At 40.6% G+C, this 15,724-nt stretch overlaps 1 long non-coding RNA gene across 1 annotated transcript in view; it reads left to right on the forward strand.

Moving 5' to 3' along the window:
• Window positions 1-4,551: 4,551 nt before the first annotated feature.
• The window catches only part of LOC134356178 (uncharacterized), a 113,372-nt gene continuing 102,199 nt past the window's right edge, over window positions 4,552-15,724 (forward strand). The window contains exon 1 of the long non-coding RNA XR_010020299.1: window positions 4,552-4,611. This is a non-coding gene — a long non-coding RNA (uncharacterized LOC134356178). The remainder of the gene's footprint in view (window positions 4,612-15,724) is intronic.

The raw sequence follows: 15,724 nt of genomic DNA on the forward strand, positions 1-15,724 counted from the left end.
TGAGAGCTTTTCCCAATGATTTCCCTTCATAAAGTGCTCACAGGGACAGGATTATAAATTCCTCACGTGCTCCTCACTCTGTGGTCGCTTCATAGGATCTTTAATTACAGTATTGATTAGATCAGGCTCCTTCCGTCCTTCAGTCACTATCGATGGGAGGAGCTGCGCTTTGGCCCTAGTAATTGCTTTGGTGCTGGATATTTGTTTTCTGTTATCTCTGAAATTAGTTATCGCGCCTTGGCCACTATCTATGTGCGGAATGTAGAAGGCAGTCACCTTTCAGCAAGTGTACAGTATGTTTAAAGTCGTGCAAGTCAAATATGCTGCAATCGGGGGAAAAGTCTGCTGACAATTGTAACTCATTTTGGGATTGGAATTTTACTAAAATGAAATTAATTTTGATGTAATGTCGATTGTGCAGTTTATTTTTGCCACGATGCCTTTTGAACCCTTGTTTTCTTAAATCCAGAATGTCTTGCTTCTCTTCCCCCTCCCCTCCACAGTATAAATAGTTTCCTATTGAATGCAACCATTTGGCTCAAATTAACTACACTGAGATGGGTAATCGTCGGTGCTTTGGAATGTGGAATATCTTCTGCGCTTATCATTAAGAGCAACAAAAGCAGTGTTCATGCTTCAGCGACAATAGTACGAAGTTGAAAGGGAACACGGGTATTTACAGGGGTGCGTCTGATTGTGGACGCTTTGCACGTTTGTGATAGTAAACTCAGTGGAGGTGCCAGTCACCTTTGAACTGCGATCAAACCGTTGTGCAGAAGTGAGGGTTACCGTTTTCCAATTGCAATCGTTGGTGGAACGAAAAAGGAAATGAAGACATTACGATTAACTGCATGTTTATAATTTAATCCCAATATTTAATGGAGTTCATGTTTTTTAACCAAAAATTGGTTATCTAGATTCGTCTTCCACCCCATCACATAATCTTACGTGGCAGGCGATTCCTACTTGCCAGAGGAAAAAATGCCTCGGTGAAATCTTAACAAATGCGTGTGTGTTTGAATAATTTAAAATGCAAGTTGTTCCATACAATCCGAAAATACAAAACATCCGCAGTTTAAAAGAAATTTGGTTATCTAGCGGTGGAATATGGCATTAAATTACCAAAATAAAACTTCATTTTATCGTTACGGAATTGAGTGCGGTTGCTACGTGTGCAATGGGAACTCTCCTGTTGAGTCATTTTCCCAGCCAACTTTTGCTAAAAGGGAAAGTAGATTTTAAAAGACTATTCTCCGCAAGTGAGTTGCGTACCGCAGTCGAATCTTCCTTACAGTATAGCAACACCGGCTGAGTGCTCTTATAGTAATGCCTTGTGTCTTCGCTCTTGATTATAATTGATTGACTGACGCTAAATGGTGAGCGCTTCCTTAATGAGGCTAAAAATCTATACCACATTTTCATGTTTGCTTTCCTATTACCAAGGCCAATCACTTGCAGGGACATCGGGTGAAATAAACACAAAAGCCCTGTTCCAATAATGCTTTTTACTTTACTACATTTCCATGAAAGACTGCTTCGGCCCCTTTTGGAACTTAAGATCTACGAATCCCAGTAAAGATCGCAAAGCCTTTATACTAATGAAACCGCAGGTATTTGCCTTGAACAGTGCATTTCTTTTATTGAAGTGATCTTCTCTACCCCCCCGCCCCCCCCTTTCGACAGCTGCATTTAATTTTACACATCGTTGCACTTCCTGCAATGCAGGAACTGTTAATTCGAGCACGGCATCCTCAACAAGCCAAATTCCCCAATATTTTCGGGACTAGACGCTAAATGATCCTTGCAAATGTTCTGGGGTATTCACTTTGCCTTTTTGTCCTCCTGGTATTCAAAGGAGATTGAATTGAACACTTTGTTTGTCCGTGAAGCATCAGCTTCCGGCATGTTTATCTGCAGATAAACTGTCAGCGAAGGCATTATTTATGTATTGTTAAAACATTACTTCTGATCTGTCCCCTCTCACTGCAAGACGATTAATTTTCCTTGTCCAAACGCGTAACGATAGGTGAAGGAAATATTCCTTTACTTAGTTTTAAAGTCAAACAAAGCCACTAATCAAACTAGTTTTTCAAGTTCTTGCTAAATTTCCCATCGTAGCCAACGCAATTTAGCATTCATTGGGCCATCGTATATTTCAACAAATTTAAAGAACAAAATAATTTTCCAGCGTGACGATATTCAATGCAAGTGCAGCGATCTGAATCTTTTGTTAAAGAAAACAAACGAAGAAAATTGCCAAGTAAAAGAATCATTTTTAAGTTATCCGTCCGAAAGTTGTTACCATGTCGTTTCGTTTCATATGCCCGTTTTCTGGACTACTTTATAAGAACTATGAGAAATAAATTAATGCATTCTACTAAGCGATGATAAAAAACAGGCTTTGCGGGTTTTCATCGTGTCCATTTACATGCAAATCAGTAAACACGGAGTAGTCTTCATTATAAAAAATTCTAATGAAAGCGACCCTGTTTACGTGTAACGTACTTATCTGAGACGTATACAATCTAGCAAAATATCACGATAAATAATATCGACACGTTTCACCTTCAATATCTGTAGTGTATTTAAATCTTTTAAAAACCCCACGGATGCTCATGCTATCGCTGTAATTCCCAACTAATTCCGTATCGTCCGTTGTTGAATCGGAATACTAATTTAACTTTATAATGATTAGACATGTTTCATAGCGTCTATCACATCACATTTAATCATTTGTTATCTATTTTCAGCGTTATTTAAATTTCATCTGAAATTTCACCTCACTTGAAATTTAAATACGAATTATTTCGTCGCCTGCGGTGTTCGCTCAGAAAAAAAATGACACGGCTTAAGTGTAAATTGTTCTGAAAAGTTCTTCCGTTTGGCATTTATTTGCACAGCCAATTCCCTATGGCCATCCATACACTGACCTTTAATTTTTTAAATCATTTAATTACAGTGTTTAAGTCCTCCGTAATTGAGCGAATCGCATTTTAATGCTGGTAAGTAAAACGTGCATTGTTGCTTGTTTCTGCTGTGATATCTTTGTTTTTCAAAAGTGACGATCATAACGCAGGATCGTAATATTTATCCACTTCATTTAAAAAAAAAGATGAACACATTTAAGCACCAGACTGCGGAATTTTTATCCTTAATAAAAGCTGAGGGATCTGCACTGCACCAATACAACAAGGTGAAACCTTAATAAGATGCGTACCTGAACAAAATTCGACGTGTTTGATTATTTTTTCACATACAAATAGAACTTAATTGTGGTATGGATCTTATATTTCGGTTTGTTAATAATTTTGTCCCGCTCTACCTGTTTGATTCGTTTGAAATACGAATTCATATCTGGTGTTACATCATATTACAACTTACAAAAGTGTAAGAAATATAATAACTATCATTGATCTATGCAAAAATATTTCCTCCAGCGATGTTGCTCTAAAGATGGAAATGTCATATATCGTGTCATCTTCTAACAACAAAGCCCTTAAACGGTGGAAAGCGTAACTCCCGGAAATAGTGGCCAGCCTAATATCCAAGGAAGCAACGTATGGATACTATAAATATTACTGGGCCTTTAACCAGCCCATGATAAGTATCTCAAATGTTGTGGAACAATTATTTGTTATATATCCTCAATGTGTTTATTTTAAAAAAACGAAAACTTTAGTTAGAGCGTAAGTTGTTATTTAAAATTTGGCTAAATAGATTTGTTTCTTCTAAGTATAAAATTCAGGTCGGGTGACAAAGAGATCTTGCTCATTCATTGTTCTCCGTTCTGGATTCTTCAGTAATCCTCTTGATTTGAATTGATACTTATCTGACCCTAAGACAAATCCTTGAGGATTACCGAACTCGAAGATCACAACTGCAGTGCAGTGCACAATCCTCAAAACAAAACACCAACAAAAGCCAATAAAGCGCTGTCAAATATTTACAGAAATCTGGGATGTTGCCTAATGTATCAATAGTTCTGCCTCCATTCATCTTTTCTTTTTTCATTCCTTTTTAAAACATCTGACAGTCATCTATAAAACCAGGAATCGCCAGTATCTGGTAAACGCTAATATCGGAAGATGCCCGATTCAAACCCTAAAACGAGGGACACTAATACTTTGCACCAATTTACTTTCTGATCACATAGTAGAAATCTGACTTTCTACACTTTGGTACAAGTGTTGCTGACAGGATGCACCAGGAGCCCGGCTCCGTGTCTCTGTTCCGCAGCTGCCGACCTTCAGGGAGCCCGTGCTGGCCCTTCCTGGATCCGCATTCGCTCTGCGGCGAGTGGGCAGGATGACAACACACCCTTGTTGTCCATTCGCTCATTTCAATGCACGTTTGCAGGTAATTTTTTAAAGAAAGAAATACCCAACGGCAGGTTTATCAATGCTTTCTTAGATTTATGCTGGCTGCTCCGGAACTCACAACTCTGGCCAGCGCAGCTCCCGGCCTTGCGCGTACCAAGACCTCGGCGCGTTCCCGCTGCGGTTGTAGCACGCGCGCCAAGCTCGTCCTCGTCCCTTGACGCCACACGCCACGCTTCTGAGAGGCCGCCGACTGGAGGAAGTGGAATCACTTTGGCCCCTTGCTGAAGTGAAGGTTAGTGTGAAAGATAGGGTGTTGAGCTAACTGTCGGTACATCACTTCAAAAATGCAGAGCTGCATTCTGATCGTAGAATAACTAAATAAAACTGAGAACCCTGAAGAAAAAAATAGTTTCAAGCTCTGAAATGGTCGGTAGAACCTAGTACAACCTAAATCAATAGCTGTAGAATCAATCAATTTGCAGTTTGGCAGGTAACATTTTGTTTGTTCTGCCTGGCTGTGAAATTGGAATTTCCTGGCCAGGAGAGAGGTCTTTGGTTCCTTGTTGCAAGCTTCCACTCCTGGCACAGATTTAAATAGGGAGAGGACCCACACTCTCGAAATGTTTAAATAAGTTCTGTTTAAATTTATAAATTAGTCTGATCGACCTTGCCAAAACATTGTGCTGTGATTACTCTATACTTGATACTAAGCAAAAACGAAGTGAAATGATCTTTCTCTGTGCGGTCGCACACTACTTTGCTTTAGTAGTGGAAGAGAACCTGATTGAGATGTTATTTTTGGAGTGTTGTGATGCAGAAATGAAAACATTGGATTTAATTATGCTCTTGAAATTGTTTCCCAGCTTTCTAAAGCCTTTTTTCCCCCATATTTTGTTAACTTTTACACTTTTACATTAAACTGTAAGTTATTTGGGTCATTGGCTAAATTGGTTTATAGTCTTCTTGGGGAAATAACATTATTGTGGCAGTTACTCAAGATTTCATGGGGCTTATTGAAAATTAGGATCTGGATTTGCATCAGGCTTTAGTGTTTAGGAAAATAGTACTTTGCACCAGTTCATACATGTGTCTATAAAATAGACATTGTATTCAGAATTATTAGAACTTGGTGAGCATATTAGATTTACCACACTGAACTACCATTTTAAATTCAGTTAGATTATAGTGTGACTAATTATAAACTTAAATAATTTTTGTTATTCAGGGTGTGAAAATAATGATGTCATTCTCAATAATACTTTCCCTCAAGCAAAATATTGCAGATATTGGAAATCTGAAATAAGATGGGAGAATGTAGGATATACTCAGCAGGTCAGGGCGCGTATGTGGATGGAAACGAGTTGATGTTTCAGGTTTTGATGAAAGGTCGTTAATTTGAAACATTAACTTTGTTTCTCTTTCCACACAAGCTGAGCTTTTTTTTTACTTTTGTTTAGCATTTGAGGCCAACAATCTTTTGTCTGCACAAAACTTCAAAAAAAAGTGATGCATGGGGAGAAAATAAAAGGAGATTGAGTGATACAAGCTATGGTGCCTGAAGGTGGATTGTAAAACTGATCTCCCTTGCTCCCCTTTTACTGTACATTTCTGACTCATTTTGTTGACTTGCCTTTCTCCATTTAGGTTTTCAATAAATATTCACTATAAATTCATGGACTCCCAACATTGGCCCTAACCACATTTCCTTTTGCCTGCTTTCTGTAAAGACTTATTTCTGTTCTTGTTTCTCCATCTTCATTGCATTAGTTCGGAAAACCCTACTTTCTACCCCAAGTAACTCTGGCAGGATTTCCTTTTTCCTCAACCATATATTCCCTCCTCTATAATTGGTGGTTCTCTCAATGGGAGAATGATTTTATTTTAATAAAGGGGAAAAAGGCCTCTTTCATTGAGTTGAGTTAGACCAAACTTCAATATTGTACAAGCAACACATATCAAAGTTGCTGGTGAATGCAGCAGGCCAGGCAGCATCTCTAGGAAGAGATACAGTCGATGTTTCGGGCCGAGACCCTTCGTCAGTTAGTCCTGATGAAGGGTCTCGGCCCGAAGCGTCGACTGTACCTCTTCCTAGAGATGCTGCCTGGCCTGCTGCGTTCACCAGCAACTTTGATGTGTGTTGCTTGAATTTCCAGCATCTGCAGAATTCCTCGTGTTTGCGTTCAATATTGTACTATAGAGGTAATCAAATTATTCATTAAACCAGGGCTCGACTACTATCAGATGGATGAGAAATAGAAACTCATCACGCTATTTGAAAAAGACCAGGAGAGTTATCCCGCATGTCCTGTGCATCATATACCCCTCAATGAAGGTGATAGAAAATGTTAAATTAACTGATTACTATGATAATGTATGATGAGTTAGTTATTCATAATTAGGCTGTTGGATTTCCTAAACTGCAACAATAACAATGCATCAGGTTAATTGTTAGTTCTTTATTTTGGTTGATCTATAGTCATACTAAATTCTATACAAATGCAGAATTTTGTTTTCTCTGTTAGTGATCATGAATTTTACCAATGTCTGATTAAAATATCTAGTCTGGAAAAATCACAATGTTGTACGTTAGACATTAAGAAAATGAGGTACATACTTCGTAATTTTGGATGTGACATTTTAACTTACCAGTGGTATAATGAAACCTGAATAAATTAGACAGAAACTTGGGAGTGTAAATTGGGAACAGATGTTCTCAGGGAAATATGGAGTGGTTCAGGATAGTTTTGTCCCAATGAGGCAGGGCAAGGATGGCAGGGTGGTTGACAAGAGGTGAAATATTTAGTCAAGAGGAAGAAGGAAGCATACCTCTAGATTAGGAAGCAAAGATCAGACTGGGCTCTTGATAGTAATAAGGGAACCGAGAAGAAGCTAGCCAAGAAAGAAGTTCAGAGATCTAGACGTGGACAAGAAAAGGCCTTGGTAAGTAGAATTAGGGAAAACCCCAAGATATTCTAAATGTATTTGAATAACAGGAGGATCACTACGGTGAGGGTAGGACCAATTATGGATAAAAAGAGGAGACATGTGGCGGAAGTCGGAGGAGGTAGGGAAAGTCCTTAAAGTATACTTAGCTTTGATAATCACCATTGAGTGGGACCTGGAAGAATGTGAGGTCAGTGTGGAACAGGCCATTGTGCTAGAATATGTCACAGTTAAGAAAGGGGCAGTGTTGGATGTTTTGTAAAACATTGGGCTAGTTAAGTCTCCAGGGCTATTATGGAAATTGAAGGAAGAGATTGCTGTGCCATTGGCAACGGTCTTTGTGTCCTTGCTGGCTACAGAAGTAGTGCCGGAAGATTGGATGATGGCAAATAAACATAGAACATAAATCATAGAACAGAACAGCACAGTACAGGCCCCTCTACCCACAATATTATGCCAGCCTTTTAACCTTTAATGCTTCCCTCCTGCATAGCTCTCCATTTTCCTTTTACTCTTGTGCCTAGCAAAGAGTCTCAAATGTCCTCAATGTATCTGCCTCTATTATCACATCTGGCAGTGTTCCACACACCCTTACTCTGTGTGAAAAAAACATACTGCTGACATCCTCCCTATACTTTCCTCTAATCACATTAAAATTATGTCCTTTTTGCATTTGCCTTTTCTATCCTGGGAAAAAGGTGCTGCTCTCTACTCAAGCCTCTTATCACATTATTCACCTCTATTAAGTCACCTCTCATCTTCCTTCACTCCAAAGAGAAAAGCACTAGCTCACTGAAGCTTTTTCATAAAGCATGTTCTCTAATCCAGGCAGCATCCTGGTAAATCTCTTCTGCAACCTCTCAAAAGCTTCCAAATCCTTCCTATAATGAGCCGACCAGAGCTGAACACCCGAGCTCTAAGTGTGGTCTAACCAGAGTTTTATAGAGCTGCTCACAGCTCAGGAACTTAATCCCCTGACTGTTGAAGGCCAATATACCATCTGCTGTCTTACTCACTCTATCACAGGTGCAGGAACAGGCCCTTCAGCCCATAATGTTGTGCGGAACCAATTAAATTAATAATCAAATGGCTAACTGAACTCTGCTCACACAATGTCCATATCCTTCCATTTTCTTCACATCCATATGCCTATATAAATGTCTCTTAAAAGTCCCCTATGTTTCTGTCTCTCCCGCCACCCCAGGCAACACATTCCCAGCACAAACACTCTTTGAAAAATAAATGCCGCTCACATCTCCTTTGAAATTATCCTCTCTCACCATAAATACATGTCCTGTGGTATTAGACATTTCAACCCTGGGAAAAAGATGCTGTCTGTATACCCTTATCTATGCCTCTTGTAATCTTATAAACCTCAGTCAGATCTCCCCTTAGCCTCTGCCACTCCAGAGAACAAAACCTAAGTTTGTCCAGCATCGCGGTAAACCTCTTCTCCACTCTCTCCAAAGACTTGACATCCTTCCTATAATGATAAATGATCACATCATAAAATAGGCCAATTTAGCATGATTTAGCATAAAATAGCATGATTTTCTAAGCAGGAAATCTTACCTGACATATCGATTGGAATTCTTTGAGGAAATAAGAGGCAGGATAGACAAAGGAGAGTCAGTGAATGTTGTTTATTTGGATTTTCAGGAGGCCTTTGAAAAGGTGTTGCACATGAGCTGCTTAACAAAATGTGAGCTCATGGAATTATGGGATAAGTACTAGAATGGACAGAAGATTGGCTGACTAACAGCATGCAGTGAGTGGGAATAAAGGGGGTCTTTTCTGGTTGGCTCCCGGTGACCAGTGGTGTGCTACAGGGATTGGTGTTGGGACTGTTTCTTTTCACATTGTACATTAATGATTTGAATGAAGGATTTGTTGGCTTTGTGGCAAGTTTGTGGATGATACGAAGATAGGTGGAGGGGCAGGTAGTGTTGAGGAAGCAGGGAGGCTGCAGAGTGACTTAGACAGTTTAAGGGAATGGGCAAAGAAGTGGCAGATAGAATAAAATGTAGGGAAGTGTGTGGTTATGCACTTTGGCAGAAGGAATAAGGTGTGGACTATTTTGTAAACGGGGTGAAAATTCAAAAATCAGAGGTGCAGAGGGACTTGGGAGTACTTGTGCAGGATTCCATAAAGGTTAACTTGCAGTCTGAGTTGGCAGTATGGAAAGCAAATGCAATATTAACCTTCATTTTGAGAGGATTATAATACAAAAGCAAGGTTGTAATGCTGAGGCTTTATAAGGCATTGGTCAGGGTGCACTTCAAGTGTTGTGAACGGATTTGGACCCCTTTTCTAAGAAAGGATATGCTGGCATTGGAGAGAGTCCGGAAGAAGTTCATGAGAATGATCCCAGGAATGAAAGGGTTAACATATGTGGAGTATTTGGTGGCTCCAGGCCCATACTCGCTGGAGGTCAGAAGAATGAGGGGGAATCTCATTGAAACCTATCGAATATTGAAAGGTCTAGATAGAGTGAATGTGGAACAGATGTTTACTATACTGGGGGAGTCTAGGACCAGAGGGAAAAGTCTCAGAACTGAGGGACATCCATTTAAAACAGAGCTGAGGAAATATTTCTTTAGACAGAGGATAGTGTGGTGCGTCTCTGGAATTGTTTGCCACAGACAGCTGTGCAGGCCAAGTCATTGGGTACATTTAAGGTGCAGGTTGATATGCTTTTGATTAATAGGAACATCAGAGACAGGCAGAAGGCAGGAGAATGGGGTTCAGAGGGGTAATAAATCATTGGAATGGCGGAATAGACTCAATGGGCTGAATGGCTTGCTTCTGCTGTGAGGTCTTGTAGTCATATAATGGGGCAACCAGGACTGTATGCAATACTTCAAATGAGGCCTAACCAGAGTTGTATTAAGATGTAACATAACTTCCTGACTTTTGAACTCAGTGCCTCGATTTATTAAGGCAAGCATGCCATATGCCTTCTTAACCATACTATCAGCCTGTGTAGCCACTTTCAGCGACCTAAGAAATTGGACCCTAAGATCCCTGGGCTCATCAACACTGTTAAGGGACTTGCCCTAAACAATGTACTTTCTCTTTACATAAACTACCAAGGTGCAGTATTTCACACTTGGCCAGGTTAAACTCCATCCGCCGTTTCTCCGCCCTTATCTGCAACTGATCTATATCCCACAGTATTCTTTGTCAGACTTCCATGCTATCCACAGCACCATCAATCTGTAAACTTAGTAACCTACTCATCTCTATTTTCATCCAGTTCATTTACATACATCACAAACAGTAGAGGTCCCAGTATAGATCTTTGTGGAACAGCACGAACCACAGACTTCCATTTGGAATAGGTCTATTTGACCATGCCCCCTGCCTCCTATAGACAAGCCAGTTCTGAATCCAAATAGCCAATTCACCATGGATTCCATGCATCTTAATTGGGATGAGCTGCCCAGGAGGGACCTTGTCAAACACCCTACAAGAATCCAGGTAGACAACTTCTGCAATTCCACCTTCATCAGTCACCCTCATCGTCTCGCCAAAATAGTCAGTCAAGTTAGTAAGTCTCAATTTGCCCCACACAAAGCCATACTTGTTCTTCATAATTAAGGCATGATTTTCCAAATGCTCATAAATCCTATCTCTAAGGATAATCTCCAGTGACTTCTCTACCACTGAGGTTTCCAGGATAATCCCTGGTTTCCTTCTTGAATAATAGAACAATATGAGGTACTTGCCAGTACTCCAGGACCTCACCTGTAGCTAGAGAGGAGACAATGATATTACTCTTCTCTTGCCTTTCTCAATAACCTGGGGAATGTCCTATCAGACCCTGGGAATTTAGCAGCTTAATGCTCTTTAAGAGACCCAACTGCCTTTACCTCAAAATGCCCTAGCATGTTGATACGCTTGGCACTAATTTCCCTATCCTCCACATCCCTCTCCTTGGTAAATACTGATGCAAAGTACTCATTAAGGACCTCACCCACATCCCCCCCCCCAACATCCTTGAGTAGCCTTACCCTCTCTCCAATTATTCTATTGTTCTTGATATATGTATAGAATGCCTTGGGATTCTCTTTAATCCTACTTGGCAAGGACATTTTGTGGGCTCTCCTGGTTGTCCTAATTCATTTCTTGAGTTCTTTTCTGTCTTCCTTATAATGCTCAAGGGCTCTGTTTGATTCTAGATGCCTAACTTTACATACTTTTCTTTTTTCTGCGTGACTAAGTTCATTAGCTCTCTCAACATCCAAAGTTTACTTTCCTTGCTTTCCTTGTCCTTCCTTCTGACTGGAACATTCTGATCTTGTACTCAGTGTAGTTGGTCTTTAAACTCCCTCTGGATGTCGGATGTGGATTTACCCAAAAACAGCTGTTCCAATTAACTCTCCTTAGTTTCTGCCTAATGGTCTAGTAATTTGCCCTGCTCCAATTTAATACTCTCCCACAAAGTCCATGCTTATCCATATCTGTTAGAGTGATTTTTGGGTTTAGGTCATTTACATTTAACAAATGGTTTTGGCTACCAATCTTCTGTTCCTTGATAATGTATTGTGGATTTAATTTGGAACAATGCTTTTCCTTAAAGCTGTGGATCCCAGTCCAGATGCTGCTGGCACCAGTGGGATGGATGTAATCAGAAGGTGTGAAGTTTGTATGTAGCTTCAAAAGAAAGCATTGTCTATACTTTGTAAATATGGATTGCCCTTTCTGTGTAGCAAATAAATATCAAGCCCCACACTGGGCCAGCAGACATTTCCACTGAAAGCGTCTCTGTATGATTCCTGCTGTACCTTGTTTTGTCAAATAAAGAAGCTGCTTTGTATCTACCAGTGACACTCTCTCCAGTGATTTCATTCACGCAACAACAATATCTATAGCTATCTTACAGTTTAAGGAGTTGTAGTCACTGTTCCTCAACTACTCACCCACCGAAAGGTTGGTCACCTGGCCAGGTGCATTACCCAACACCAGGTCCAGCACAGCCCCTCCTCTTGTTGGACTATCTGCATATTGATTTAAGAAGCTCTACTGAATGCACTTAAGAAATTCTGCCCTATCTAAACCTTTTGCACTCAGCAAGTCTCAGTTTTTATTGGGGTAGTTGAAGTCCATCATGACAACACCTCTCCTCAAAGTTAAACCTTGGAGTTGGGCAACCCACACCAGGAGTGCAGAAGAAGAGTTACTTTTTGAACAGGGTGGCAATCGAGTTTTCAAAAGCAAGAGTTTCACGGCAATTTTTCTGAGAGAATAGATTAAGGAAACGAAGCTGCAGCTTGATGACCTTCAACTCATAAGGGAGAATGAGGAGGTATAGCCAGGAGCTACAGAGAGGTAGTCAGCCCTAGGTCGCAGGAGACAGGTACCTGGATGACTGTCTGGAGAAGGAGGGGAAATGCACAGTCAGTGCACAGCACACTGTGGCCGTTCCCCTCAATAATAAATATATAATTTTAGATACTATTGAAGGGGACAAACTACCAGAGGGGAGCCACAGTAACCAAGTCCCTGGCAATGAATCCGGTGCTGTGGCTCAGAAGAACAGAGGGGTGAAGAGGACTGCAGTGGTGATAGGAAATTCTTTAGTCAGAGGAACAGAGACAAGATTCTATGGGTGTGATAGAGACACCCAGATGGTATGTTGCCTCCCTGGTGCCAGGATCAGGGATGTCTCGGATCATGTCCATGGCATTCTTAAGGGCGGGTGAACAGCCAGCAGTCTAGGTACGTATTGGCACCAATGACATAGGTAGGCAAGGTGAGGATGTCCTGAAGAGAGATTTTAGGGAACTATGTTTGTAGATAAAAAACTAAGAAAAAGGACCTCCAGGGCAGTAATCCCTGGATTGCTGCCTGTGCCACGTGCTAGTAAGGGTAAGAATAGGATGATTTGGCAGGTGAATATGTGGCTGAGGAACTGGTGCAAGGTGCAGGGGTTCAGATTTATGGATCAGTGGGATCTCAATGTATGACTTGTACAATATCCTTGTGGGCAGGTTGGCTGCAGTTCTTCGGATGCGTTTAAACTAATTTGGCCGGGGAATGGGATCTGGAGTGATAGTGCTGAAGATGAAGTAGTTGGGTTACAAACAGAGGCAATGTGCAGAGAGATTCCTCACAAGGAAAGTCTGCTGATAGGGCAGATTTACATTCAACAGGATGTGCTGCAATGTAAAAGGCAGACAAAATCGAAAAGGTTGAATACAGGACTAAAGGTGTGTTTTGTTAATATACACAGTATGTGGAATAAGGTTGATGAACTTGTAGCACAGTTTCAGATTGGCAAGTATGATGTAGGCGTCACTGAATCATGGCTGAAAGAAGATTGTAGTAGGGAGCTTAATGTTCAAAGATACACATTGTATCAAAAGGGTAGGCAGGAAGGCAGAGGGAGTGGTGGGGCTCTGTTGGTAAAAAATGAAATTAAATCATTGGAACGAAATGACACGGGGTCAGTAGGTGCGGAATAATTGTGGATAGAGGCTAAGGAACTGCAAGGGTAAAAAGACCCTGATGGAAGTTATATACGGACCCCCAAACAGTAGTAAGTTTGTGGTTTACAAGTTAAAACAGGAGATAGAAATGCATGCCAAAAGGGCAATGTTGCAATAGTCACTGGGAATTTCAATGTGCAGGTAGATTGAGAAAATCAGGTTAGTGCTGGATTCCAAGAGGTGGAATTTCCAGAAGGCCTACAAGATGGCCTTGTAGAGCAGCTAGTGTTTGAACCAACTAGGGGATCAGTTATTCTGGATTGGGTCTTGTGCAATGAACTGGAATTGATTAGAGAGCTTAAGGTAGAAGAACCCTTAATATGATCAAATTCACCCTGAGATTTGAAGAGAAGCTAAACTCAGATATATCAGTTTTAGAGTGGGTAAAGGAAATTACAGAGGCATAAGAGAGGAGTTGGCCAAAATTGATTGGAAAAGAACACTGGCAGGGATGACAGCAGAGCAGCAATAGCTGGAATTTCTGGAAGCATTTCGGAAGGCACAGGATGTATACATCCCAAAGCAGAAGGCAAGATGACACATCCGTAGTTGGCAAGGGAAGTCAAAGGCAACATAAAAGCCAAAGAGAGGGCGTATAATAGAGTAAAAATTAGTGGGAAGTTAGAGGATTGGGAAGCTTTTAAATGCCAACAGAAGGCATCTAGAAAAGTCATTAAGAAGGTAAAGATGGATTACAAAATTAAGCTAGCCAATAATATTAAAGAGAATTCCAAAAGTTTCTTCAGATACGTGAAGTGTAAAAGAGAGGCCAGAGTGGATATCGGACCACTGGAAAATGATGCTGGAGAGGTCGTAATGGGGACTAAGGAAATGGTGGATGAATTGAATATATAGTTTGCACCAATCTTGCTGAGTGTGTGCCTTCAGGCTTCTGTACCCCCTTCCTGGCAATAACAATGAGAAGAGGGCATGTCCTGGGTAATGGGTGTCTTTAATAATGGCCACCTTTCTGAGGACCGCACTTTGAAGATGTCTTGGATACTTTGGATTTTACAAATTTCTGTAGTTTCTTTCAGTCCTGTGTAGTAGCACCACCCCCCATCCGCCATACCAGACAGTGATGTAGCCTGTCAGAATGCTCTCCATCATACACCTGTAGAAGTTTTCAAGTGTTTTAGGTGAAAAACAAAATCTCTTTAAACTTCTAACGAAATACAGTATAGCCACGGTCTTACCTTCTTTATAGCGGCATCGATATGTTGGGACCAGGTTAGATATTCAGCGATCTAACCAACCTTACTAACCTACCCTACCACTTCCTCATCGAAGTCATGTATAAAAATCACAAAGACCAAGGGTCCCAGAACAGATCTTTGCGGGATACCAGTAATAATAGACTGGACAGAATACACATCTGCTATTCCCCCTCTCTGCCTTCTGTGGGCAAGCCAATTCTGAATCCATGCAGCCAAATTTCTCTCGATCACCAAGTTAGCAGTCCACCTTTTTAATCTCAGAAGGTCAGTCTGTTAACCCTTGACCCTATCGATGTTCAAAACCATGGTCATTTGAGCATCAGCTTTATCTATGAATTATTAAATTTTACATGCATGTTCCCATCTCTGGACTCTGGCAAGAGTAACTCTGTGAGTGAAATTAGACAGGGATCTGCCAGTTCATAGTTCTTGTAACAAGTTATTAAAAAATAAAATTGCTGATAGTTTCAATGAGATACCTGTCCATGTCCAGGACCTAATGCTCAGGCTGGTTCTTGGTGCCCAGGTTGTTCTCTGGTTACTTATGCACATACCAAAGGAAATCAAGGCCTTAAATGGAGTCTTCACCCTGTAGTCTTTCCAGTGTTCTTTCAGTCAGGGTAAATCTTCAGACTCACTTCACTGGCTATAAAGTAATTTGGAGGTTGCTGGGATCTTGAAAGATACAATTACTTAGATGTGCACGTTCATTTATTCCTTTCATATTGATCTTATTTCTAAAAATAAATGAAAA

This window comes from Mobula hypostoma, chromosome 14 (genome assembly GCF_963921235.1).
Source record: "Mobula hypostoma chromosome 14, sMobHyp1.1, whole genome shotgun sequence".
NCBI classification, from domain to species: Eukaryota; Metazoa; Chordata; class Chondrichthyes; order Myliobatiformes; family Myliobatidae; genus Mobula; species Mobula hypostoma.